We start from the raw sequence: 25,303 nt of genomic DNA, 5'->3' as shown, positions 1-25,303 counted from the left end.
AGAAATCTTCACCATAAAGGTAGTAGAGGAAAAAAAAAAAAAGCAGTTATGTGATGTGCATCACAGGCAGTCACTAAGAGGTTTGAGAGAACTCTCACCCTTTAGATAGTCAAGTAACAGAGACAACCCACTGCACACATGTTCTCAATATAAACAACAACTTGTCGTCAAGCACGAGGCTTTGCCAGCACCGACTGTCTCTCATTTCATCTTAGATTCACCCGGCAATTGGAGTGACCACCTGTGTTAGCTAATTGGCTTTATCCAGAGGAGAAACAAACTTCTCATATCTTAAGACAGGAGGTAGTTTTGCAACTGGGGACAAGGCGCCTGGTTAGGCTCCTATCCTGTCACAGAACCATAAGAGACCTTTCACAGATCCTGGAGAAAGACATTCCTGAATCATAAAGCTGACAAAAGGCCTATCTAGTTTTCAACAGGATATATATGCATTTCAAAGAGAGGAGAAAGTACTTACAATTTTCTAAGGTAAATACTCCAAGAAAAAGGCGGGGAGGGGAATCTCTTTGCTTATTTTCACAGGGAGGTTTAAACCTCTTTTTAAATTTTTAGTTGTCCTTACAAAAACTAATTTTCACTATTGTCTAGCATCTGTCTTGACAAAAAATTTTCAGGCTTTTGCTTTCAGAAACTTTCTATTATTGTGCTATCTAACATGAGACAAGGGGATTCAAGATGAAACAAACAAGAAAGCCACAGGTAACTCAATGAATAAGAAACCAATTGTGTATGATATTTTAGCGTGATTTTCTTCGTTTGCCTTCCTACTTATAACCTTATTTTATTGGCATCTAAATGCTGCTGTATCTCCCCAATCCCAACTCAACCACTGAAGAACAACAACAAAAAAGGTGCGGGGGAAGGGGGAAAGCAAGACTTTTAAAGGGCTATTAGCATAGCTCTGACTTTGATAGTTTTGAAAGTCAACTGGAGGTGGGGTGTGGGGGCTTACTCCTGTAATCCCAGCACTTTGGGAGGCTGAGGCAGGCAGATCACCTGAGGTCAGGAGTTCGAGGCCAGCCTGGCCAACATAGCGAAACCCCGTCTCTACTAAAAATACAAAGATTAGCTGGGCGTGGTGGCATGTGCCTGTTATTCCAGCTACTTAGGAGGCTAAAGCAGGAGAATCACTTGAACCTGGGAGGCGGAGGTTGCAGTGACCCAAGATCTCACCACTGCTCTCCAGCCTGGGTGACAGAGCGAGACTCCATCTCAAAAAAAAAAAAAAAAAAATAGTCAGTTGGAGTTCCCATCTGGTTAACGCTGTCTTCTGGCTGTCATTTTGACCTAGTAATTTGAACCAAGTTGCTGCAAACTCAACAGGTAATAATAAAGGAAGTATAAGGCAAGCTGAGTATACTAGAGAGGCAAAACTTACCGTGAAGAGTGCATGCCCATCTACAGGAACAGCAACTACTCAGCTTCAGCTCATTGCTGCAGGAAGTAGAGTCTAATGTTGTCAGATATTAACATTTTTAAATAGAGGCTGGAAATCTGATTTTTTGATCTGAAATTTTCTGATGTTTAAATGTTGGTAAATAATTTAAAACATTATGTGGGCCAAAAAAAAAAAAAAAATGTATGTTTGCTCTGAATTTAACCCAAGGACTGACTTTAATGGGCCATAAGCTTCTGAGGACAGAAGCTGTCTTCGGCTTTCTTTTTGTTACCCACAATCTGCACTACTGCGTGGGTACACCCTAGACCTTCAGAAAAGACTGACGGGCACAGGAGGCTGGCAGCTCCCATCCTGGACCAGGTCAAAATAATCACATTCACCAAATAGAAATAAATAGATACTATCGTCTGTGCCTGTATTTAATGAGGGCTTGACATTTGTCCTTCTTGCCCCCTGAGGATCTGAGCTCTGTGGAGAAGATAATCCTCCCAATTCTCTTATTCAGGTGTTTCCCTCCCCTCTCTAAATCTTTACCTGCTTGCCTAGATTCAGAGTGGAAGGACTAGAAAATTCTTGCCTTTCCAGAGGTAGTAGCCCTTAACCAACTGGCAGATGTCATGTTGGTAAATATTGAATAGTTTGACGGTAACCAGTATATGGAAATGGATTTCTTCCCTCATGCCTAAGCTTAATCTAAACTTGACAATCAGTTTCTCTTTCATTCATGCTTTGAACATTTAATAGAAGGGTACAAGAAAATATGTACATTTAATTCCTGACTGTAGAATACTATAATTTTCTGATGTCTAGGCTGGGATGATGTGGGTGTTGTGTTTAGCCAGTGGTCTTCAGTAAATGCCTGTGATGATGCTAATGTTCCAATATTGATCATGTATAGATTGCTAATTATCAAATGCTGGGACTACATTAATTACACACAGCAGTCTGAGGCTATGGATGGTAACCCATTAGCTCAGAAATGCAAGAATGTCAGTTGCATTCATTTAAATTAATATAATTTTAGCTCTAAGCATCATTCATCGAGACTGTATATCAATTCTGTTTTCACTTTTATGGGGACCTTTCTATCTGCAGGATTATGCCAGATCTTGAGTTATAGGTAGCATCCAGAAAGGAGAGGCAGAGCCTCTCTTTTCCTTGCATGCTTGCTGCTGACATCCTCATTGTCCAAGTCTGCTGGGGTGCTCTTCTTATCAATTCCTTCTATGGGGTGGGAGACTCAATGAACCACATGGTGCAGGTTGTCTCATCCCCAAGTGACCTTCATGTCTAGTCTTCTCTGGAGGCTGTTTAGGAGCTGGCTTAGGACCCTGTCCTCTCACCTGCTCAGGGTGTGGCACTCTCTCTCCTCACCCAGTGCAGGGGCACTACTTCCTTGCCTTCAGAAAAGCACATCCTTGTACCCCTTCCACTCTGCGGCAGAGACAGGAAAAACTTATGTGCGCTTATCTTTAGCACATCCTTGCATTGCTTCAGATCACAATCGTGAACCCAGAGCAACATGGATTGTGAGATAAATCCAGGTAGTCAGAAATTTAGAATGCTCAATATTTTTCAAACTATCTAAGGTTAGTTTCTTCTTCCATGTAGTTTCTGAGAAGTTATGTACTTATTTATTTTATGCAGACATCTGATTTATTGACCTTTGCAAACTGTATGTAGACATATTTATACTTGTATTGTGGCAATGCTGAAGATTAGTGATTCAGAGCAGTTCAGCCATTTGAATTAGATCACAGAGGGGCTTTCTAATTAAAAAGGTTAAATGCTATTTAGAACACACACAAATACACACACACACACACACACATTCAGCTGGCTATCTTTTCACCTGAGTGTGAGCCATCATAGATTAAATGACACATACTTTCCTCTGGTTTATAAAACTTTTTTTTTTTTTTTTTAGGAGTGATGATTGGGTTCATACTTCGTAAGAACAAAGCATTGAAATGTAAAACACCAAGAAAGACTAATATAATACATATATTAGCCACAAGACTTGTGTTTGCAAGTATCTGAAACCCAACTAAAATTTTGTTTTATAGGAACATAAAAACTTTATTGGATTGAACCCCAAATTTCAGAACGGATGGATGTAGGGGCTCAATTTATATTCACCAGTATATTTCCTCTCTCTCTTTCCCTCCTTCTCTCTCTCTCTCTTTCTCTCCTTCTCTCTCTCTTTCTCTCCTTCTCTCTCTCTCTCTCTCTGTGTGTGCATGTGTGTGTGTGTGTGTGTGTGTGTGTGTGTGTCTTCCCTCTGGATGTCTTCATTCTCTGACAGCCTTCCTCTTTATGTAAAAGAGTAAGATCCTGGCTTACACCTGGCTTACACAGTCATTACAGCTTGTGATCTCTTAAAGAAAGACAGCTTTCTTCACCCAGCATCCAAAGTTAGTCTTTTAAAATGGTCTCTGGTTGGTCCTTGTTGTATCACCTTCCCAGACTTCCGGTAGACAGACAGTGTCCCTTGACTGACAGTCCCCAACCCTGCCCTATGTCACAGAGATTCTGGGAGAGGCTATTCCTAAAAGAAAGGACACAGGAAAGCAAACAAAGTAACAACAGGTAGTGACAATGTCTGACATTCAAACTTTACTACAAATGATTTTGACAGTTTCCTGGGAACAGGTTTGGATAGGGCTTCTTTCTTGCTTACAGTCTTTGCCTAAAACCATGTTGACTATGCTCAGTTCCTGAAAATGTAATGTAAATCAACATGCTTGCTTCAAACACACTCCCACACTCGAGAGCTCAAGAGTTAGCACCGTATTATGATGGATGACATGGATGCAGATGATTTAAATGATAATTAGTAATTGTGATCAAGAATTACTTATGCTATGATTTTAATCACCTCTTTCTTCTAGATTTTTTCTAACTCTTCCAACAGTTTTTTTCCTCTGTTGCATCATCCCTAACCAGGGAAACAGGAAAGAGATCTGCTATTGCCTTTAGATTTATTTCATAGCTTCTACTCCATACACACGGAGCCCTGAACTGTGTCAGGATTCTGATTTTCATGTAAGTCCATGTAGAAAGCTCTTGAGGGAACAACATGCCTTGGGGCTTTAAATTTCCATGAGCATCAGCTGCCCTGGGCACCATCCAGCTACTGCACCCTCTTGATTAAAAAACAAATTACCTATTCCTCTAAAGATAGAGTGACCAAACAGAGCTAAATTATTTCTTCTCACCATTTGAAGCCTAATTTGAGGTTCTCATGAGTTTACAATGACAGGAGAGAATGAAAATAGTAGTGATGAATTTTTTTTTTTTTTTTTGAGACAGAGTCTCGCTCTGTTGCCCAGGCTGGAGTGCAGTGGCGCAGTCTCGGCTCAGTGCCAGCTCCGCCTCCTGCGTTCATGCCATTCTCCTGCCTCAGCCTCCCGAGTAGCTGGGACTACAGGTGCCTGCCACCACACCCGGTTAATTTTTTGTATTTTTAGTAGAGACGGGGTTTCACTGTGTTAGCCAGGATGATCTCAATCTCCTGACCTTGTGATCTGCCCGCCTCGGCCTCCCAAAGTGCTGGGATTACAGGCGCGAGCCACTGCACTCGGCCAATTTTGAGGTACTGAGAAGTGACAACAGAAAGATATATTTAAACTGAAGCATTCAAATCACTCTTCTAGTCTTAACTCATTAACCTTCTTGCCATCTTACAGAGAAAGGCAGCAAGTTATCAAGCAGCATTTAGTCAGTATTTACCTAAATGTACAATGCTGTACTGGAGGCTTTGCAGGATGAAAAATAATAGAAGGCATCATTGGTTTCATTTGCACCACTGTCATTACCATCACCATAACAGTTAACATTCACTGAGGGTTTAGTATGTGCCAGGCACAATCTTAAGCACCTTATATATATTGCCACATTTAATTCTTATCACAATCTACAAGGTAGTACGTCAGTCTTGACTCAATTACAAATAAGAAAAGCACAATTCAAGCTATCTTTAACAATAACAGCAGCAGCAGTAGCAACCACAGCCCCTCAAAATACTGGGAAGGGTTGGTCAGGCTATGTGAATCAGGTATAAATAGCTCCAGCCCTTATTCACTCTTCCTTTTCCATCTCCCTTTAACTTGGGCTTCAGGCCATCCATAAACATGCTTCCCTATTATGGCAGAACTGGTTGATGCCTGTAGCCATAAGCAGCAATCCAGCCTGCTTGCTTACCCGGTGAAATCCCAAGGAAAAACACTGATCAACTTGGCTTAGGTCACATGTCTGTGCTTAATCAATTGTAAGAGTGTTCTCATTGGCAAGTTCTGGGTCATATTGAGGTCTAAGGAAACAAATCTCATGATTAGTAGCCCCACTAGAATTTGCACTGTGTGGTAGAAGGGGCAAACATAATAATCAGACATCTACTCCTGGTAAATTTCATCATAAAAATACCAAAGCTTAGGGAGATCATCCATGTATAAGTGGCTGAAGGGCATTTGATTGTAGGTTTGACAGTTTGAAAGCCCATGCTTAGTTATTGACCCATACAGACCCACATTGCTTCTTAGTTCCTATCTTAAAGGTATTTACTTATCTGGGTGTAATGGTGCACACCTGCAGTCCCAGCTACTTAGGGGGCTGAGGCAGGAGAATCAGATCACTTGCATCTGAGAGGTCGAGGCTACAGTGAGTTGTGATTGTGCCACTGCACTTCAGCCTGCATGACAAAATGAAACCCTGACTGAAAATAAAGTATTTACTATATTTTGCAATGACTGTTAATATTATACACAACTCTAGATAATGGATACAGAACAATGTAAAAGCAGATAAAGGAGAACCAGGTTCTTCACCTTGATTCTCTAAGCTTATAAAGTAGGGAACCCTAGAGCAGGATAAAATGAATGATAAAAGAGTTTGTAGAGGAAAAAGAATTTAATTATGTAGATTGGAAGAAAGGTATGTGATTGGCTAACTAGAAAAGAGGGAGAAATGCTGCTTTGCTTAATTATGTTTGACAGTAAATTTTTTTTTCTACTTCCTGCTAGATCTTTATTTCTAGCCCAATATTATAAAACTTAGAGTTAAGGAGAAGTGGGTCAAGGCCTGGTGCGGTGGATCACACCTGTAATTCCAGCACTTTGGGAGGCCAAGGCAGGTGGATCACCTGAGGTCAGGAGTTCTATACCAGCCTAGCCAACATAGTGAAATCCCATCTCTACTAAAAGTACAAAAATTAGCTGGGCCTCATGTTGCATGCCTGTAATCCCAGCTACTTGGAAGGCTGAGACATGAGAATCGCTTGAACCCAGAAGGTGAAGGTTGCAGTGAGCTGAGATTGCACTACTGCACTTCAGCCTGGGTGACAGAGTGAGACCCTGTCTCAAAAAAAAAAAAAAAAAAAAAAAAGGGTCAGGTGTGATAGGGTGGCTCACACCTGTAATTTTAGTACTTTGGGAGGCTGAGGCAGGTGGGTCACCTGAGGTCAGGAGTTTGAGATTGGCCTGGCCAACATGGCAAATCCTGTCTATATTAAAAATACAAAAATTAGCTGGGCTGGGTGTGGTGGCATGCGCCTGTAGTCCCAGTTACTCAGGAGCCTGAGGCACGAGAATCGCTTCAACCTGGGAGGCAGAGGTTGCAGTGAGCCAAGATCGCGCCAGTGCCCTGCAACCTGGATGACAGAGTGAGACTCTGTATAAAATTAAAAAAAAAAAAAAAAAAAAAAAAGGTGGCTCGAGCCCCAGTTCAGCTGCTCACATTTAACTTTGGACACATCATTTAAACTCTGCTCTCAGTTCCTTGTCTGCAAAACAGTTGCTAACACCTGCTTCACCATTCCACAGAGTTCTCAGGGGATTCAAATAGGAGAGCAAATACAAAAGTGTTTTGTAAAGCTAAAAACACTGTCCAAGTGGATGACTGCATCATTATTTCTTATTACTTGCTTCCTCCTAGACATAAAATGGGCAGCTTTTCCTGACAGACTTTCTAAAATTAGAGGGAAAGCGATACCATATTACAATAGCAGTTTTATAAACAACTATCTCTGAAGCTTTCTTTGCTAGCCAATCCTCCACAGCAGGACTATTATAGAATAAATTCCGTGTCCAACAAAATGTTTCACTTGCAACCAAATTAAAAGTAGTTCCCTTTCGTTTACACATTTGGTAAGCAGGAATGCCTTATTGACAGCCTTCTTCCTGGTTATTCATTCATACTCTTATGCATCTCACTTGAATATTTACATGCTTAACAAAAATTTCTCTTTGTTAATGCTCAAAGTCATCCCTAAACCTTTTCTTATTAACTCCAAAAGAGTATGAGGCTTTTGATGCAGGATTTTTGCTCCATTAGCTCAGCTAGGTCCAGGTTCTTGTCTCATGACCAGGAAAAATTAGGCTTGCAGAAGCCGTGAAGTGAGTGGAGTATAATTTATTAAGCAAAAGGAAAGCTCTCAGCAAAGAGAGGGGTCCTGAAAAGCAGGTTTCTGGTTACCCCCTCACAGTTGAATACCAGGAGTGGAATTTTAGGTGAGGAGTCATGGGATGGAAAGCTGTTGCTTTTTATTATCTATATTGAATTTTTGTTTAATCGCAAACATGTATTACTTTGCCATAAATACTTCGATATAAATAATGAGAAATAATATAAATACGGCATCAATTAAAAGAATTTGAGATCAGACAAAATGTGAACTAAATCCTACAGTGCTGGTTTGGGCTTCATGGATCGGCAGTTTACAAAATTCCCCAGAAAGTAATGATAGTCTAAAGTTCTTACTGTGTGTCAGGAATTATTTTTAGAGCTTTATAAATAGCAATTTACCGAACCTTCACAAAACTCTTAGAAGTAGGTACTACTATCCCCATTTTACAGAGGATGCAGAGTAACAGAGAGTTAAGTAAGTTTAAACCAGTAGCTTCAGAGTTACTACACCCATGTGATTCTGATACACATAAGATCTGAGAACACTGATTTACAGGATACAGAAATGTGCTATAGTGATGAGTTTAATATTAAAGAGTTATGGCACTAACCATTAGAAAAATAGAAAAATGACTAAAGCTGATTATTTCCAGGAGTGGAATTTTAGGTGAGGAGTCATGTGATAGAAAGCTGTTTCTTTTTATTATAAACCTATCTTGAATTGTTGTTTAATCATGACCATGTATTATTTTGACGTAAATGCTTTGATATAAATAATTAATAAGAAATAATATAAATATGGTGTAAATAGAACTTGAGACAAATTGTCTCTACTATACCCACATGATTTTGATACACATAGGATCTGAGAACATTGATTTATAGGATAGATTTGTGGAGGCTTCTGATATAAAATTTCTAAGATATAGCTTGGGAAATACTGCAGTAACAATTTAATGGCCCTTACTCTTGCTTCTAAACCGAGATCTTTGGCCAAGATATTTCCATCAAACTCTGGATCTGTATATCTTACTATTTTTTTTTTTTTTTTCAGATGGAGTCTCACTTTGTCGCCCAGGCTGGAGTGCAGTGGTGTGATCTCGGCTCACTGTAACTTCTGCCTCCTGGGTTCAAGCAATTCTCCTGCCTCAGCCTCCCGAGTAGCTGGGATTATGGTTCCTACCACTACGCCCAGCTAATTTTTGTATATTTAGTAGAGATGGGATTTTGCCATGTTGGCCAGGCTGGTCTCGAGCTGCTGACCTCATGTGATCCACCCACCTCGGCCTCCCAAAGTGCTGGGATCACAGGCATGAGCCACTGTCCCTGGCCTCGGATCTGTATGTCTTACTATTAATACCTGTTCTGCATGTCTCAAATGCACCTTGCTATGTCCTAAAACAGACTGACACAGTTCTTCTGCTAATGGTTCTTCTTTAAGTGTTCCCTATTTCAATAAGGTTATCACCTTCCATACACTTAAGTAGGTCTGAAAACCTGGAAATCACCTCAAATCTCCCTTTCCCTGGCCACCTACCATCACTCTGCAGGAATAAGTGATGCCTATTACTCTTACCTACTACATGTCTCACAAAAGCACATGCTTTCCCCTCCCCTGACCACCCACAATCTTCCAGGGACAATAATCTCCCAAGAACTACTGCAAGCGTCCCTCCAATCCATTCCTCACACTGCAGTGAGTGTTAGGAATACACGATGAAGTCCCAAATCCTTAGCATTTGCTGCAAATCTCTGCCTTTCTTTGCCTGTGCTGTCCTGCCTGCCTTATGGGCCTCAGCTCTGACCACTCTCCCCAGCTCCCCACCTCTAGCCATGATGCTTCTCTTTAGCTCTTCGAACTCTCCATGTTCCTTTGGCCTTAGCCTCCACACACCACATGCTGTGCCCCCTGCCTAGAATTTGTCTCCAGGCTTAATCACTCAAAGCCTCAGTTATCTCATCCATAAAATAGGAATTAAAGTGACACAGATCAGAGTTGCTAACAATATGGGATGGACATGGTGACTCATGCCTGAAATCCCAGCACTTTAGGAAGCCCACGCTGGAAGGTCACTTGAGCCCAGGGGTTCAAGACCAGCTTGAGCAACACAACAACTCCATCTCTCTCTCAATCTCTTAAAAAAAAAAAAAAAAAAAAAAAGAAAACAAGCTGTGTGTGGTGGCGAGTACCTGTGGTCTCAGTAGAGGCTGTAGCAAACGGTCATCATGCCACTGCTTTCCAGCCTGGGTGACAGAGTGAGATCCTGTCTTTAAAAAATGAAAGAAAATAAATACATAATGTGTTAATGGCACAAAATATGTTTTCAATACATTTATTTCCCTAATATATCCCAGAATTTTAAATTTTTTCAATAATCTTAATATTATAAATGTATTTGCATTTGTTTTCTAATAGTGATTTACAAAACTTTGATGCAAAAAGGAAACTTTAAATGATTTGTTTATTTCATTTTAGAAATTTATTGAAAGCATAATGCATCTTGCCATGAAGTATTTGTGCTGCAGTTTTTAATTGCTGTCAAGTTAACAAGTCCCTTACAATGTGGCGCCTTTGTTAAATGTAGGTGTTAGATGGCTATAATTTTCAAAATTACTGCTTTGTTCTACAACCCATTAAAACAGTCAGCAGAAATAATTAATGAAACGTACATACTTTTAGAGGTAATGATATGAAAAAGGATGCCAAATAAATGAGCAAATAAAAAATCAGCATCTAATTCATAATTAGAGATTGCAGTCCTTGATAATTTGAAAATGAGTTGAACCTTTATGCAAATGTATAAAGTGGAAGCACAGCCATATTCTCATTGAGATTAAAATTACTTTAATAAAACTATTCAGAAAGCTGACATATTAAAAGAACAAAACTATAATTATATAAGGAACATCAATAACAAAAAAGACTCAAGTTGCTATAGCCAGATAGAGGACATTTAAAGTATAATATATATGTGTAAAATGTGGAGATGCAGTGAGATGCTGGAGGAAGCAAACAAAAGACTTTATAACCTAACAAGTTTATCTATACTAAGTTTAAAAAGCACATTGTGATGGGCAAATACTTAGAAAATCAAAATAAATGTGATTTTAATATTTTTGTATTTTGAATATTAGAGGTATTCTAATATTTAAAATGAGAAGTTCTGGGTATGTCATGGCTATATTTTAAAAAGCTATCTTCGTGAAATTGGATAACTATTTGAACTCAACATTCAGCAGTATATCTAGTTGCCTTCGAGGTGATAGTATAATTCTCAGTCATGCCCAATATTAAAAGTTTCAGCTAGTAAACATTCCAGAGTTTAGAGAGAGAGAGCTGTCACATTTAGATGAGAGAAAAAAATGCATATGTGCCTGTAGGTGTGTCTGATCTCATTTGTAGATTGTCCTCTGCTGGCTACGTACATTTGGGAGATTATTTAACCTTCATAAACCTCAGTTTCCACATCTGCAAAGCAGATATAGTGTGTGATTCACAAGATTCTTGTGATGGCCAAGAAAATATCAAGGAAAGAGGTAGTGCCAAGAATCTCTTAAGAATTTTGACTCGAGTTCCACATTTTTAAATTGTTTTTAAAAATTTAACATATGATACAATTTGCTTTTATTTTGGTGCAAAGCTCTATGAGTTTTAACACATGTGTAGAGTCACATAGTCAGCAACACAATGAGGAGACATAATATTTCTATCATCCAAACAACTCCCTTGTGCTTGTTCTTTGGAGCCTTGTCCTCTCCCCATCCCTAACCTCTGGCAACCATGAACTGATTCTCTGTTACAATAGTTTTATCTTTTTGAGACATCAATGGAATCATGTAGTACATAATCATTTGGGAATGACTTTCTTCACTCAGCATAATGCCTTCGAGGTCCATCCAGATTGTTGCTTGTAACAATAGCACCCTCCTTTCTCTTGCTGAGAAGCATTCCGTTGAATAGCTGTACCACAGCGTTTTATTCCTTTCACCCATTGGAGAAGTTTTGTGTTGTTTCTAGTTTGGGGTAATTACAAATAGATTTCTGTAAGCATTTCTGTACAGGTTTTTGTGTGAGCATAGGTGTTCATTTATCTAGGGGAAATACCTAGGAGTGGAATTGCTGGATCTGGCAGTATTTTTAGCTTTGTACATACAACTTTGTATGTTCAACTTTATGAGAAACTACCAAACCATTTTCCAGAGTGGCTATGCTGTTTTGCAATCCCAGTATCAATGTATGAGAATTAAAGTTGCTCTGCAGTCTTGCTAGCACTTGCTGTTGTACATATTTTTAAGAAATAAAGCATAGTTCGTGCTCTGTACTTCCACCCATGGATTATTTCAGCTCATATGACAAGGACTCTTCTCTTGGATTTTAATTTCTGTAGTCCTATTTGCTTTCACAGCTCTTCGATGTCTTTAAAAATAAGACTACAAAAGTTACATGAATATGGTTAACTTATCAATTTTTTTCTACTTCTGGCAATAACAATAGTATTGGCAATGATATTATTTCAGACTTCACCATTTCAGTTTAATTATACAAGTTATTGTTCATAAATCATAAATATGCAAATAGTACATGACAGGTGAAGTATAATATGACATTTTAACACACCAACACACACAAACACAGAGCAGGAAAGCAATTGGACCAACTGTGGTTAAAAAATTGTAGAGTTCCATTTAAAGATTTTGTCTCTAAATGTGCGAACGTGGGTAGGTTTCATTATACTCTATAAGAGTAAAAAATATTGTCCTCTATCTGTCTTTGGCACCGCTATAAAATTTATCAATGTGAAAATCTAGAAGTCATTTAGCAATCTGATGAGATAGCTGTATCATAAATACAAGGCAGTATCATTGATATTGGCAACTAACTTACAAAGTTGAATTAACTTTTATGGCATTTTTTGAATTGAGTAGATGACCTTTCTTCCATTTTACAGAAGAGGGTTCTTAAATCCTTCATCCAAAGCCACTCAGAGAAAGGTGAATAAGCTGAGACTTAAAGAGATGAGAAGAAACCAGCCATGTGAAGAGAAGGGATGAGCATTCCAAACAGGTGGGACAGTATGCACAAACGCCATGAGTTGGCAGAAAAAAATTACACAGTGAAGGGTTTGTGAGACCATAGTGGCTGAGGAATAACAAGGTTAAGACATAGGCAGAGGCCAGTTCATTCAGGCCTCATGGTCCATTTCTAATTTTGAGTACAATGGGGAGCTACATAAGGGTTTTAAGTTGTGTAATGTTTTTATGCTTTAAAAAAGACTTTGCTGCTTTGTAGGGCAAAGATTTCCATACTGTTTGGATCATATATCTCATATAATAGAAATAATTTTCAGCATGTACTTCCAAAATGGTCATATTTGTTTATAAATTGTGTTGCTAACCTTCAGTAAGGAAATATTACTAAATTGATAGCTTTTGAATATAAAAATTTAGTATATATAAAAACGAGGCCAGGCACAGTGGCTCACACCTGTAATCCCAGCCCTTTAGGAGGCTGAGGCGGGCAGATCACCTGAGGTCAGGAGTTCGAGACCAGCCTGGCCAACGTGGCAAAATCCTGTCTCTACTAAAAATACAAAAGTTAGCTGGGCGTGGTGGCACACGCCTATAATCCTAGCTACTCGGGAGGCTGAGGCAGGAGAATCTCTTGAACCTGGGAGGCGGAGGTTGCAGTGAACTGAGATCACACCATTGCACTCCAGCCTGGGCAACAAGAGAGAAACTCTGTCTCAAAAAAAAAAAAAAATTATTTTCCTTCTTCTGTCTCCATTGTGGCTGGTGCCTGTGGGTATAAAAACTCTACTTTGAGTGTGAATTTTGTAAAGAAGAGATAGGAAGGGAGTTCCTGAGAAGCTGAGAGAGTAGCGTGGAAGCTGCTGGGATAGACATGATGAGCTGTAGAAAGATTCGAGATATAATTTTCACATTTAGAGTCTTCAAGCTTCTTGTAATATCTACCCATCTATATCCCCTGCCTGGCTCCTGACATCAGTTCTCCCCTCCTCCACCCACTGGTTAGGTCATCCTTTAGCATCCCATCAGTGAAACCTCTTGGAAGAGCTTAAGAGTTTGCTGAATTGGAAACCAGTTGAATTAGATAAGTCCAATTCTCTATCCAATTAGGCTATTTCTTTGTCAGTTTGGTTAAAGGTTTAGGGTTTAGTGATTTTTTTTTTTTTTTATAACCTTCTGCCTGTTGACAGAGGACAATGGAAAACAGTCCTCTATGAATTAGAAGAAAATACCATAAAATAACAACCACAACCAGGCAACCAATCTTGGAGCCATCTTAAGATCTTTCTGATTAAGCCCTTCCTCAAATGGAAAATTAAAATTGAAGACTTACAAAAAATTGGGCATCAGCAAATAATTATTCTCAAATGAATTTCAAACATCCCTTCTCCAAGGGGGTGACCAGGAAAGTTAGATCAGGAAGGAAGGAGTTGTAACCTTTGTGAATTCCATTTGGGTTTCTGACTTTTTAATTTGGTTTTCCTTTCCTGGAGGAATTCTCACATACTTATTCAGGATGGAAAGAAGGTTAGTAGAGCATGAAGAGAGGGCATTAAACAAACAATACTGTCAAGCTCTGAAAACTTACTGAGAAGAGAGAAATCGCTGGCTTGAATTTCACAAAGAGCACTTTCAGTATGGGATGAGGGAGACACCAATCTATTAAATATCCACAAACTCAACTTCAGTGACTGAGGCGGCTGCTCTCCATGTATTCTTTCTTATTTTGGAGTGGTCTTAAGAATTATCACTCAGAGTACTTTGTTGTAATTCTGCCTCAGAAAGGATTTGTATAAAAGAAGTGTTTTTGGATCTGTTAGAAACATCGATGAAGTACTATCCCCATGTTGTCTTCGAGGGAGGCTCATCACAGACATGGGAGTCAGATTTTCAGTGACCTAATCATGGAAGCAATGGAGCAGATATATGTGTTCTGGAATCAGTACTATTTTTATTGTGATAGCCATTAATTATCCTGAAATTTATTTAGTCATGAATATATATTATATAATTACAATATACAAACAGCAATGTTATTATACTAAGTCTGTGAGAAATAGAATGAGGACATTTTAACCCTACTTTTAAAAAGAAGAGACAACCTATGAAATTGGAGAAAATACTTATGAAGCAAACATTCAATAAGGGATTACTATCTAAAATACAGAGGGGATTCATACATTTCAGTAGCAAAACAAAACAAAATAGAAAAAAGATCCCAAAACAAATACCAAATTACCTGATTAATAAATGGGCAATGGACCTGAATAGAAATGCTTCCAAAGAAAACACACAAATTGCCAACAGGTATATGATACAGTGCTTGATATCACTAATTAGCAAGGAAATGCAAATCAAAACCACAATGAGATGTTACCTTACACCTGTAAGAATGGCTATTATTAAAAAAACAAGAGATAACAAGTGTTGGTGAGGGTATGGAAAAGAGGGAGCTCTCTACACTGTCGGTGGTAATGTAAATCTGTACAATCAGTACGGAAAACAGTACAGAGGTTTCTCAAAAAATTAAAAATAGAACTAACATACAATCTAGGATTCCTGCTTCTGGGTATTAAAATAATATGTGGAAGAGATATTTGCACTCCCATGTATATTGCAGCATTACTTACAACAGCCAAAATATGGAATTAACCTGAATGTTAATTGACGTAAGAATGGATAAAGAGGCTGGGTGTGGTGGCTCACACCTGTAATCCCAACACTTTGGGAGGCTGAGGTAGATGGATCATCTGAGGTCAGGAGTTTGAGACCAGCCTGGCCAACATGGCGAAACCCTGTCTCTACTAAAAATACAAAAAAACTTTAGCTGGGCATGGTGGTGCACACCTGTAATCCCAGCTATTCAGGAGGCTGAGGCAGGAGAATTGCTTGAATCCGGGAAGTGGAGGATGCAGTGGGCTGAGATCATGCCATTGCACTCCAGCCTGGGCAACGAGTGAAACTATGTCTCAAAAAAAAAAAAAAAAAAAGATAAAATATGGGGAATGGAATATTATTCAGCCTTAAAAACAGGGAAATCCTGCCACTTGAGACAACATGGATAAAGCTGTAGGACATTATGCTAAGTGAAATTAGCCAGGCACAAAAAGACAATGCTAGCTATGGCTTAAATGTATCCCCGCCGAGGTCATGTGTTGGAAAATTAATCCTCAGTGCAACAGTATTGGTAGCTGGGACCTTTAAGAGGTAATTAGGTCATGAAGCTCTGTCCTCATGAATGGATTGATGCCCATATTGTGGGAGTGCATTAACTATCAAGGGAGTGGGTCCCTGGCAAAAGGATGAGTTTAGCTTCCTCTCTCTGGAGCACACTCTCTTACTCTTCTGCCTTCTTCCATGGGATGACACTGCAATAGGACCCTCATCAGATGGTGAGCAGATGCTGGTGCCATGCTCTTGGACTTCCCAGCCTCCAGTACTGTGAGCCAAATAATTTCTTTTCTTTATAAATTACTCTGTCTATGGCCTTATGTTATAGCAATGCAAAGCAATTAAGACAGACTAACACTGCACGCTCTCATTTATATGTGGAATCTAAAAATGTCAAACTCACAGAAGTAGAGAGTAGAATGGTGGTTACCAGGGGTCAAAAGTGGAATGAAGAGATGTTGGTTAAAGGGCACAAAATTTCACTAAGACAGGATGACTAAATTCTGGAGATCTATTGTACAGCATGGTGACTGTGGTTAATAATAATGTATTGCCTACTTAAAAATTGCTAAAGAAGTAAACCATAAACGCTCTTACCACAAAAAAATAAGTTTGGGAGGTAATGCATGTGTTAGTTTGATGTAATCATTCACAATACCTGCATGTATCACAACATCGCTTTGTAATCATAACTATCTACAATTTTATGTGTCAATTATACCTTAATAAATCTGGAGGAAAAAGGTTTGGCTTTTAAAGAAAAACCTAGTAATTTAAAACTCACCCACCATAGATCTTCACCTGAAATTTTTACGTAGCAGCAGAGGGGCTGGACAGATATTATCATATGATTCAGAATTTTAAGTACCGAAGGGGACTTTCTCATTTAACCAACTCCTTCGTTTTAAAGTTCCGCTGAGAGATACTTGAGCAAGGATCCTCTACAAACTAGTGGCAGAGTATGCAGTGCTAGAGTTGAAGTTACCTAACTTCATTTAGTTTTATTCCAAGACATTACAAGGGACATGTCACCAGCTCTGGGCTAGACCTGACGGTGAAGACAAGCTCAATCTTGATGGGTACCTACCTGATATCTATGTGTCATACTGGGTGCCAAGCACATTTCAAAGTACCAGGGCTATAATGATGAGCAAAACTCAACATAGTGCTTTGTCTCATGGAGCGTCCAATTTTATCTTCCTGCCTTCAATAAGTTTGCAGTGTTTTGAGGAAGCTAAAATATAAAACTACAAAGCACGCAGAGGATGGCCAATAGGAAAGTGCTCTTTTAAATAAGATAGGGTGCTGAATGAGAGAGGAGTGCTTTAGGAAGCCAGGACCGGGAGCACAAAGGATCAGTAATTAACATTATTTTCTGCCCAAGCCAGGGCATAAGCTGCGCTCTGGGTCAGGTCAAGGCCTGAACGCACAAAGAGTAGGAAGCCTCCAACCCACGACATAGTGCAAGCTTTGGGATCCCAGAGTGCGCCGGGTTAGAGAACCGGGGCGGAGGCGCCAGCGAGTCCATGGGGGTCGTGGCAACAGCGCTGGCGGTGGCGCATCGGGTCTGTCCGCAGCCGACAGCGGTGCAGAGCGGTGGGGAGAGCGGAGCCTGGGCCCCCAGCAGCTCCCGGCCCCGCGCTGGGTGCTGCTGGCGGTCTCGCCAGGTCCCTGAGAGTCCAGCGCCCTCCCGCGCGGCGGCGCCTCGCTCAGCACCCGCAGCCACCCCTGCCCGCGCAGCCTACGCCTGCCCCGCCGCGGCCTGACTTGGCTGGAGTTGGGGTCCTGAGCTCCAGCCCCCACAGCCGCCCAAGCAGAGCCCCTCGCTGACACCTCGAGTCCGGGACCCCCTCTCCGCCGCTATGGCTCCCGGGATGGCAAAAGTTGGCGCCGTCGGTGGCTCCCTAGGTGTTCCTTGGCAGCGCAGCGCTCTGCGTTCTCCGCATCCGATCGTCTGCAGCGGCGGCTCCTGCTGCTCCTCTGTACCAAAGCCCCGACCCCCGGGGGCTTTGTCACTTGGGACATCGACGTGAGGTTCCTTCCACTTCTTGGCCTCTTACTGTGCGCCCCCTATACCAAGCGGGCCAGGGCGAAGACATGAACCGGATCCCTGAGAGTGCCTGGACCTCAAGAGAGAAACCCCGGCAAAGGTACCTGCTTGCAGCTGGGGAGCTGAGGCCAATCAACGTCACATTTGCTCCAACAGGCGACTCTGTGCACATCTAAGCCTTGGTCCACTGTTCTGGTCACAAAAGCAGCAGGAATAGAGGAGAGGTGATGGGGTTGGAGGCAAGTGAATAAAAGGAGAAAAGGGTTAAAGCCCACTGGGTGATCCTAAGGCGAATGTGGATTGATGGGGCTTTTGGACTGCGAGGTACCGCACAGGAGCCTTTGCCCATTTTCCCCCCTGAAGCGATGTTTCCTTCTGCAATATCTACTTCCATCCCACCGAAACTTTTCCAAACCCCAATCCTAAAAAAATTTCGAAGTGAGCAATATGACTTGTCTCCCTGCTCACATTGGGTATACGTTGTTGAAGACCAAGTAGAGCTGGGTGTAACAAAGGAAATTGGAGATGAAAGACTTAAATTTTGGCAGGCGGACATTCTTCCCAGGGACTTTCCTTTTACTTGCTAGACTTTCTGGTGGGCTCATGTTAGACCAAAAAGGCTTGTAAGTTTAGGGTAATTAGATACGGGAGCCCCTCCCCTTATTCCTTCTTCCCTGACAAGGGAGAATTTCAATGGACAATCAATGTCCTTAGAGTAGTCCCTGTTTCTGGGCACTGACCAAATGCGAGCTATGGGGAGAGAACTCCCTCTCACAGCAATGGGGAGTGTGGTCAGACCTGGCACTATCCAGCCTATGGATGAATTATTGATCTTTGGTGTGATCGGTCCTAGGAAGATAAAATATCCCAGTGACAGCAACTCCCTGTTTTCCCCCATTTCTTGATTTCACCAGTGAAGAGCACAAATAAAGACTCAGCCTTCTTCTGGGTTCATGGAGAGAGAAGAGGGATTGTGGCATTACAGGAGGCTGAAACTGAGGTAGTGGGTGCCAGTGGGCTTCAGCTAGATAAAGAGTATGTGAAAGGCAGCAGTCTTTGGCCCTTTCAAGGGAGGTTTTAGGTTTTTGAGAAAATACATCTTGTAAACCAAAGAGAACTCTTATAATTTAAGCTGATCCTAGAAACTTTAACATCCTAAAAAAAAAAAATCTTGTCTGCAATAGCTGAGGACCATTTTTATAATGTCTCATTCTCCAGGTAATGAGAACATTAACACCTAGGAAGGATACCTTTCATGGTGTTTTAGGTTGGCAGAAACATTGCCAGAGAGGTGTCATTTTTAGTTGTGCTCACTGTCAGCTTATAATGAAATTTGTGAACATTTAAAATTAGTGGCTTGCTTTTTCTGAATCTTTTTGGTTCCCAGGCATAGATTGCATTAAGACAAATCATAATAGCAGTTCTGACACCACTGGTTAATTTTGCCTATTTTGAACTTCATGTAAATATGTACTATTTTGGCTATTGACCTCTTTGTGCAAATTATGTTTGTGAGATTCATTTGCAGCTATCCTTTTTACAAGCAAATAGATCTGGAAAAGAGTAATGCATTTATGAATATTTATTTTGTTTTGGTTGTAACTTGTTGGCATGGTGTAACAGAAATAAAATGTCAACAATATCTTGTCAAACTCCTATCATGCACCCAGTCTCTGTGCTGGGTATTGGGGAGACGTAGATGATAACAGTAGGAGAGTTTTGCCCTGGGGGTTCTCAGTCTAATACGAGTGTCTTATTAACCAAAGACCATTACATCATGATAAATGTTACAGAATGAATGTACAAAAGTGATAAGAATGCAGAGCAAGTTTGGGTTCATATTCCCCAGGGCATTGTCACACAGGAGGTAAATAGGTACTGATCTTTAAGGATCAGCAACAGCTCATCATATAGAAACTCGAGATGGAAGCTGGGAGGTTGTTACAGGAAATCCTGTATTCAGGTTGTCTCTGTCAACAAACCTTGAGTTGTGATCTCTGAATTCAGGTTTCTTCTCTGTCCTTGGGAGATGTCCTGCACTATCTGTCCTCACAGGGCTCTGGATGAGCTATCATGAGATGTGGTTATGATGACATCTCCTGCTAATGGCTGCATACAGAGGTAGCTGTCATATTAATTATGAGCAGATTCGTCAGTTCTTATTGTACACAACCTATGTGCCAGAAACTGTTCAGAGAGTGGCACCAAGATTGGAAGGTGTGGCTCTGCCACTGAGGGTATATTTCTATCTTGTGCTTTTTTGCCTTTGCTGCGAGAGCCTGATGGTTTGTGTGAGAAGCTGAAAGAGTCAGAAAACCACCAAGGAAGGGAAGTGAGTACAGAGCACAAATATCTCAGGTAGCATTAGTTTGCAGAAGTATGGCAGGAGATGGGGACGGGTGAAGCAAATACAGCTAAATAGTCCAACAGCCAAAGCAGGGTGGTTTGGAGGAGAGTATGGGGTCTTTAGCCAAATAGTGAGGGGGTTAAAATACTGACTTCAATTCAAGTTCTGTAGCCATTGAACAAATTAATGCTCCTGAGTAAGTCAGTTATCCCCCCAAGCTTCTGAAATGGGACCTTGTAGTTATTAATTCAACAATGTTTGAAAATAACCTGACATTGTCTTTTACTAGCTTATTTAACCATAGGTGCTGAGTGAAGACCATGTAGGTGCTTTGGGTGCTGCTGTGATAGTCAGGACAAGGCTACTGGTTTTGCAGAGATTCTTTTGTAGGGACAGAAAATAAGTTAAAGATGAACTTGGGACTCCTAGTTATATGGGTTTATCAATAGAAGTGTTGATAGCAAAGAAAGATTTTGAGAAGATGAAATGAGGTGTTGCATGAGGAGAATGAGGTGTTGCATGAGGAGAAATGAAAAGATGTTGAGAAGATGAAATGAGGTGTTGATGAGGAGAAATAAAAAGCACGCCAGGATATTTCCTGCTCAGTCAGTGTTCTGTGATACAGCAGGAGTAGTATTAAATCTCAGATGACAGTTTGGAAGATGTTTAAATTCCCACTTTAGCTGTTCTAATGCTTGGATACAGAATGTAGTAATTCTAGAAAGTTGACACAACTGAGAAAGGTATTTGTAGCTTATGACCCTCTAGCTTACCTTGCTGTTCTGATCTACAGAAACATGTGGCTAGACCCACAGATGGAAGCCTTTTTGACTGACAGGGGTCAGAGTTTATTATTTGTTGGAAAACCTTACCAGCCTCAGTGAAATATTCTGTTACCTCAAGGTGCATGGAGTTGTTTGTGTTCAGAGAACATAAAAGTGTGCCTCCCACAGAGTCATTACGATGTGAAGGGAATTTTGTGGGGCTCTCGTTGAGAAACTCTTAGGAACTTGGAAGTTCTGTAATATCACTTCTGAGCCCAATGCCTACCAGTGGATCTACTATGATTTTGGTCTCTCTTACCATGTCAACAAATGAAAGCAGTGGAAAACTGGCTTTGAAAAGTGGTTAGAGTATTTAGTAAAGATCATAGTTTCTGACCATTCACATGTCAGGCCATAGAGGTTGGAATCAGTAGACCTGAGCCCTCTGACAGTGTTTTTCCTCAACTGTAGTTTCCTACACCAACTTTGCTAGGATACTGGATGGTGAAATTGAGGAGGGAGGGAGAAGAGACAGGCAGGCTGGAAAACACGTGACTTCTCATCTCATCTAACTCCATGATCCTTCCCTTCTTGAAAACCATTTTCACAGCTAGGGTTTGTGTAAGTGTGCTGTTTAAAATCACTGAAATGAAAGCTTTCATTGAAATAATCACAGTCTGAATAGGCTGTCACCACTTTTTGTAATCTCTCTAAATCTCAAGTAATAGTAGTTTTGCTGTGTTACAATCCAAGGTGCTGCGTCTTTAGTTTCAACCTGGATTCTACATAGTTAAATTCTTTATTCCTCTTAGTTGGATAGGTTTTAGATGGCTCACCCTCTCTGGCCTGATTCATATCGTGGTTAGTTTCAGGGAAAGAAAAAAAATAATACTTTGGTGAGTAGCACTGTTCCATTGAGCTGAGCTATCAGTGGTATAACCAGATCTCTCCTTAGAAAATAAATTAAGAACCAGAATCATGTTCATCTTCCAGGGTAATGGAGATAAGAAAAGTGACTTGCCAGTCTTTAACAAACTATATTCTGTGGGACATTAGTAGGCGTTACATAAAACAATAGATGTATTTTTATTGTGGTAGTTGTTTGGACAAACATTGGGTTAAACAATGCTTACTTGTTCTCCATTACCTATCATAGATTTTAGTATTCTAATGCTCAATGAGCATTTCCAAATTTATATAAAAATGTGAACTCCCCTTGGCCCCCAGCATTTGCTAGACAAGTCTTGTGTGGAACCCATTTGAAAAGGTCTGGATTATTTTCATGTTGTAGGTTTCAAATTCATGCATGATTTGGGGACACATTTCTCACTTTTTGAGGAAGACATTATGGAGGGCCATAACCCAATTTTAAACATTTCACTTTTGTGTCCCTGTGAGAAATACTTTTTGTACGGCTGGATTAGGGGACAGAATCAAGGGTGAATGTTCTATGGAGACATTATCTGTCTCAGATGCCACCCCAGCAAGTCTTTGTGTCTGTTCCTGTTTTCTTTGCTGGCACACCATGGTTTGTATTTGAGGTGAGGAGTGGAGTGACGGTAACAATTGGCACTGTGTCCTTTGCCATATATTAATTTTCCTAGTCTCCCTTGTAGGTAAGGGTGGCCTCGTGCCCTAGTGGCCAAAGAGATAAAAGACAAGCTCTGCTGGGGTAGCCGAGAGAGGGAGAAGGGAGACAAACATTTTCTGAAAAGTTTGGAAAAGCTCCCTAATAGCTTACAGTTGCTATAAATAAAACCATCAGTGAACCTAAGCAGATTTCTCTAGTCTTATGGTTCAGTAAAGGATAATTCCTGGGAGTTTTGGAAAATGCAAATAGGTCCACAGTTAAATGTTATCTATCTACCTAATTATTCTACTTATGTAACCTATATGTATGTATATATTCACCTATGTAGTTACTTATCTTCCCAACCTACTCAGCACTCCTAAAAGGATAATTCCTTTACTGGACCATAAAACTAGAGACATTTATTTAGGCTCATAGATGGTTTTATTTATATTTCTTATTAGGAAGCAATCTTTTGCCTTGAATGTGCTTGGAGCGGTGCCTGCCCTCTTGTGATGATAAAGGCACAGATGTAAGAATGAGGATGGCAGAACGAATGGACACAAAGAACTTGGATTTTTGAGATGTTATTGAGCTGTTGCACTGAGTTACTTTTTTCAAATTCCTTGTTAAGTAAACAAAATATAACTTTATTATTTAAGCCCTTTTTAATAAGCTTTTTCAAAGTTAACTTGTGGTGAACACATTCTTGTCGATACATATTTTATTTCTGATATATGCCTTCATCTTATTGTATTTCTCTGTTGTCTGCTCTTAAACTGTGGGTGGCTCAAGGAAGCCAGGACATATCTTGGAATGTTTTGAACAGCATCTGAGCATGCTGATAACTTTTTATTAACTGCAAAAGTAATATCTTGACCTGCTTTGAATTACTTTTCTCTTTTGCTTTGGTCAAGCAGAACAGGAACTTCTATGAATATATGCCCATGTTCCTCACTGGCACCTGAGGCGGGCTGTGTTTATTAAAAATTAAGTCATATACTATTTATATACAGTTAATAAATTAGGATTCTTATTCACTGTACAAAGGTAATTACTGTAGAGTTAAACTGTGAGCTTCCTGAAAGCCTCTTAATAGGATTTCACTAGGCAAAAATGAGGTCACTCAGACTCTTTGAGGAGCTTGTCATTTGAATTAATTGATGTCTGCCCTTTTCTCTCTTTGCTGCTGAGCTCTGTTCCCAAACAGTGGGGCTGCTCCACTGACAAGAGGGCTCCCAAGAGCTGGATCTCAAGTTCCCTAGGGGCTAAGGGAATTTATAAGGGATCAAAGGTCCCATCCAGTGAAGGGTAATTAAGGATTTGGAGAATGCAGAACTGGAATGCACCCTGTGGTAGGTGCATTTCAGGGGCATGCTATTTTAAATGCTTTCAATTTATGGACCGTTAGTATACAGTTACTGGTGTCCTCCCTTTTGCCTTCTAATAATTTAACCTGTACTCAGATCCCCAAACCTCAATCTGTCCCACGGTAGCCCTTTCTGTTTTTGTATTTTTCTCAGGATATTGTTGTCGAGAGTTTTGGAAAATGCAAATAGGTCCACATTTAAATTTTATCTACCTACCTAATTATTCTACTTATCTAACCTATATGTATGTATGTATATATATATATTTGCCTACATAGTTACTTATCTTCCCCACCTACTCAACGCTCCTAAACTACTTGCTTTGCTAACCTACTTTGTGCATATATTTACGCACCTATCTTTTCAAAACATAAAGAGTATCTACCAATGAAATCAATGACATTCTTTCTATATTGTATAGCTTTGCTCAGTGTTACTCTGACCTTGAGTTAAAGGGTTTTCAGCTCATGTTCAGGGCTTAGTAGTAGTAGTAGTATTTTTGTTATGGTTCTGTTTAGGAAGCAGCCTTTTTGTAACATCTATGAGGAGGATAGACAGATGTGATTTTGTCAGATTCTTTAATACATGATGATGATATTAAAATTGATCATGAGGAGGTTATAGAAATTGTCTCTGTTGTTGTAGATTTTAAAATTAGCTTCATATAGAATGATTTATTCACTTATCTATTTTTAATTATTACATTTTCCTTCCATACCTGGTATTTTCCTTTACTCTGTCATTCATCAAGTGTTTAATAAATGCCAGTACGTACTGAACTTTATGCTAGGTGATATAACAAAAGCCATATTTGGATTCCAAAGAAATATAGGCCAGTCCCTTATAACACATATTTGATCTTTGTCTCAACAAAAGGAAGAAAGCTCTAAAATATAGTACTATTAAAGAGTATCTCCCAAAAATTCATGTCTGCCTGAAACCTGTGAATGAGACCTTCATTGGAAACAGGGTCTTTGCAAATGTAATCAAGATGTTGGGTGGTACAGCTGTAAGCCAAGGAACACCAAAGATTGCTGGCATCCACTAGAAGCTAGGAAGATGTAGGATGGACTCCTTCTTAGAACATTCAGAGGGAGCATGGCCTGGGCCATGATTTTGGATTTCTGGCCTCCAGAACTGGGACTGAATAAATTTATCTTGTTTTAAGCCACAAAGTTTGT

Source organism: Pongo abelii, chromosome 8 (assembly GCF_028885655.2).
Source record: "Pongo abelii isolate AG06213 chromosome 8, NHGRI_mPonAbe1-v2.0_pri, whole genome shotgun sequence".
Classification (NCBI taxonomy): Eukaryota; Metazoa; Chordata; class Mammalia; order Primates; family Hominidae; genus Pongo; species Pongo abelii.
This window is presented reverse-complemented; position numbering follows the sequence as displayed.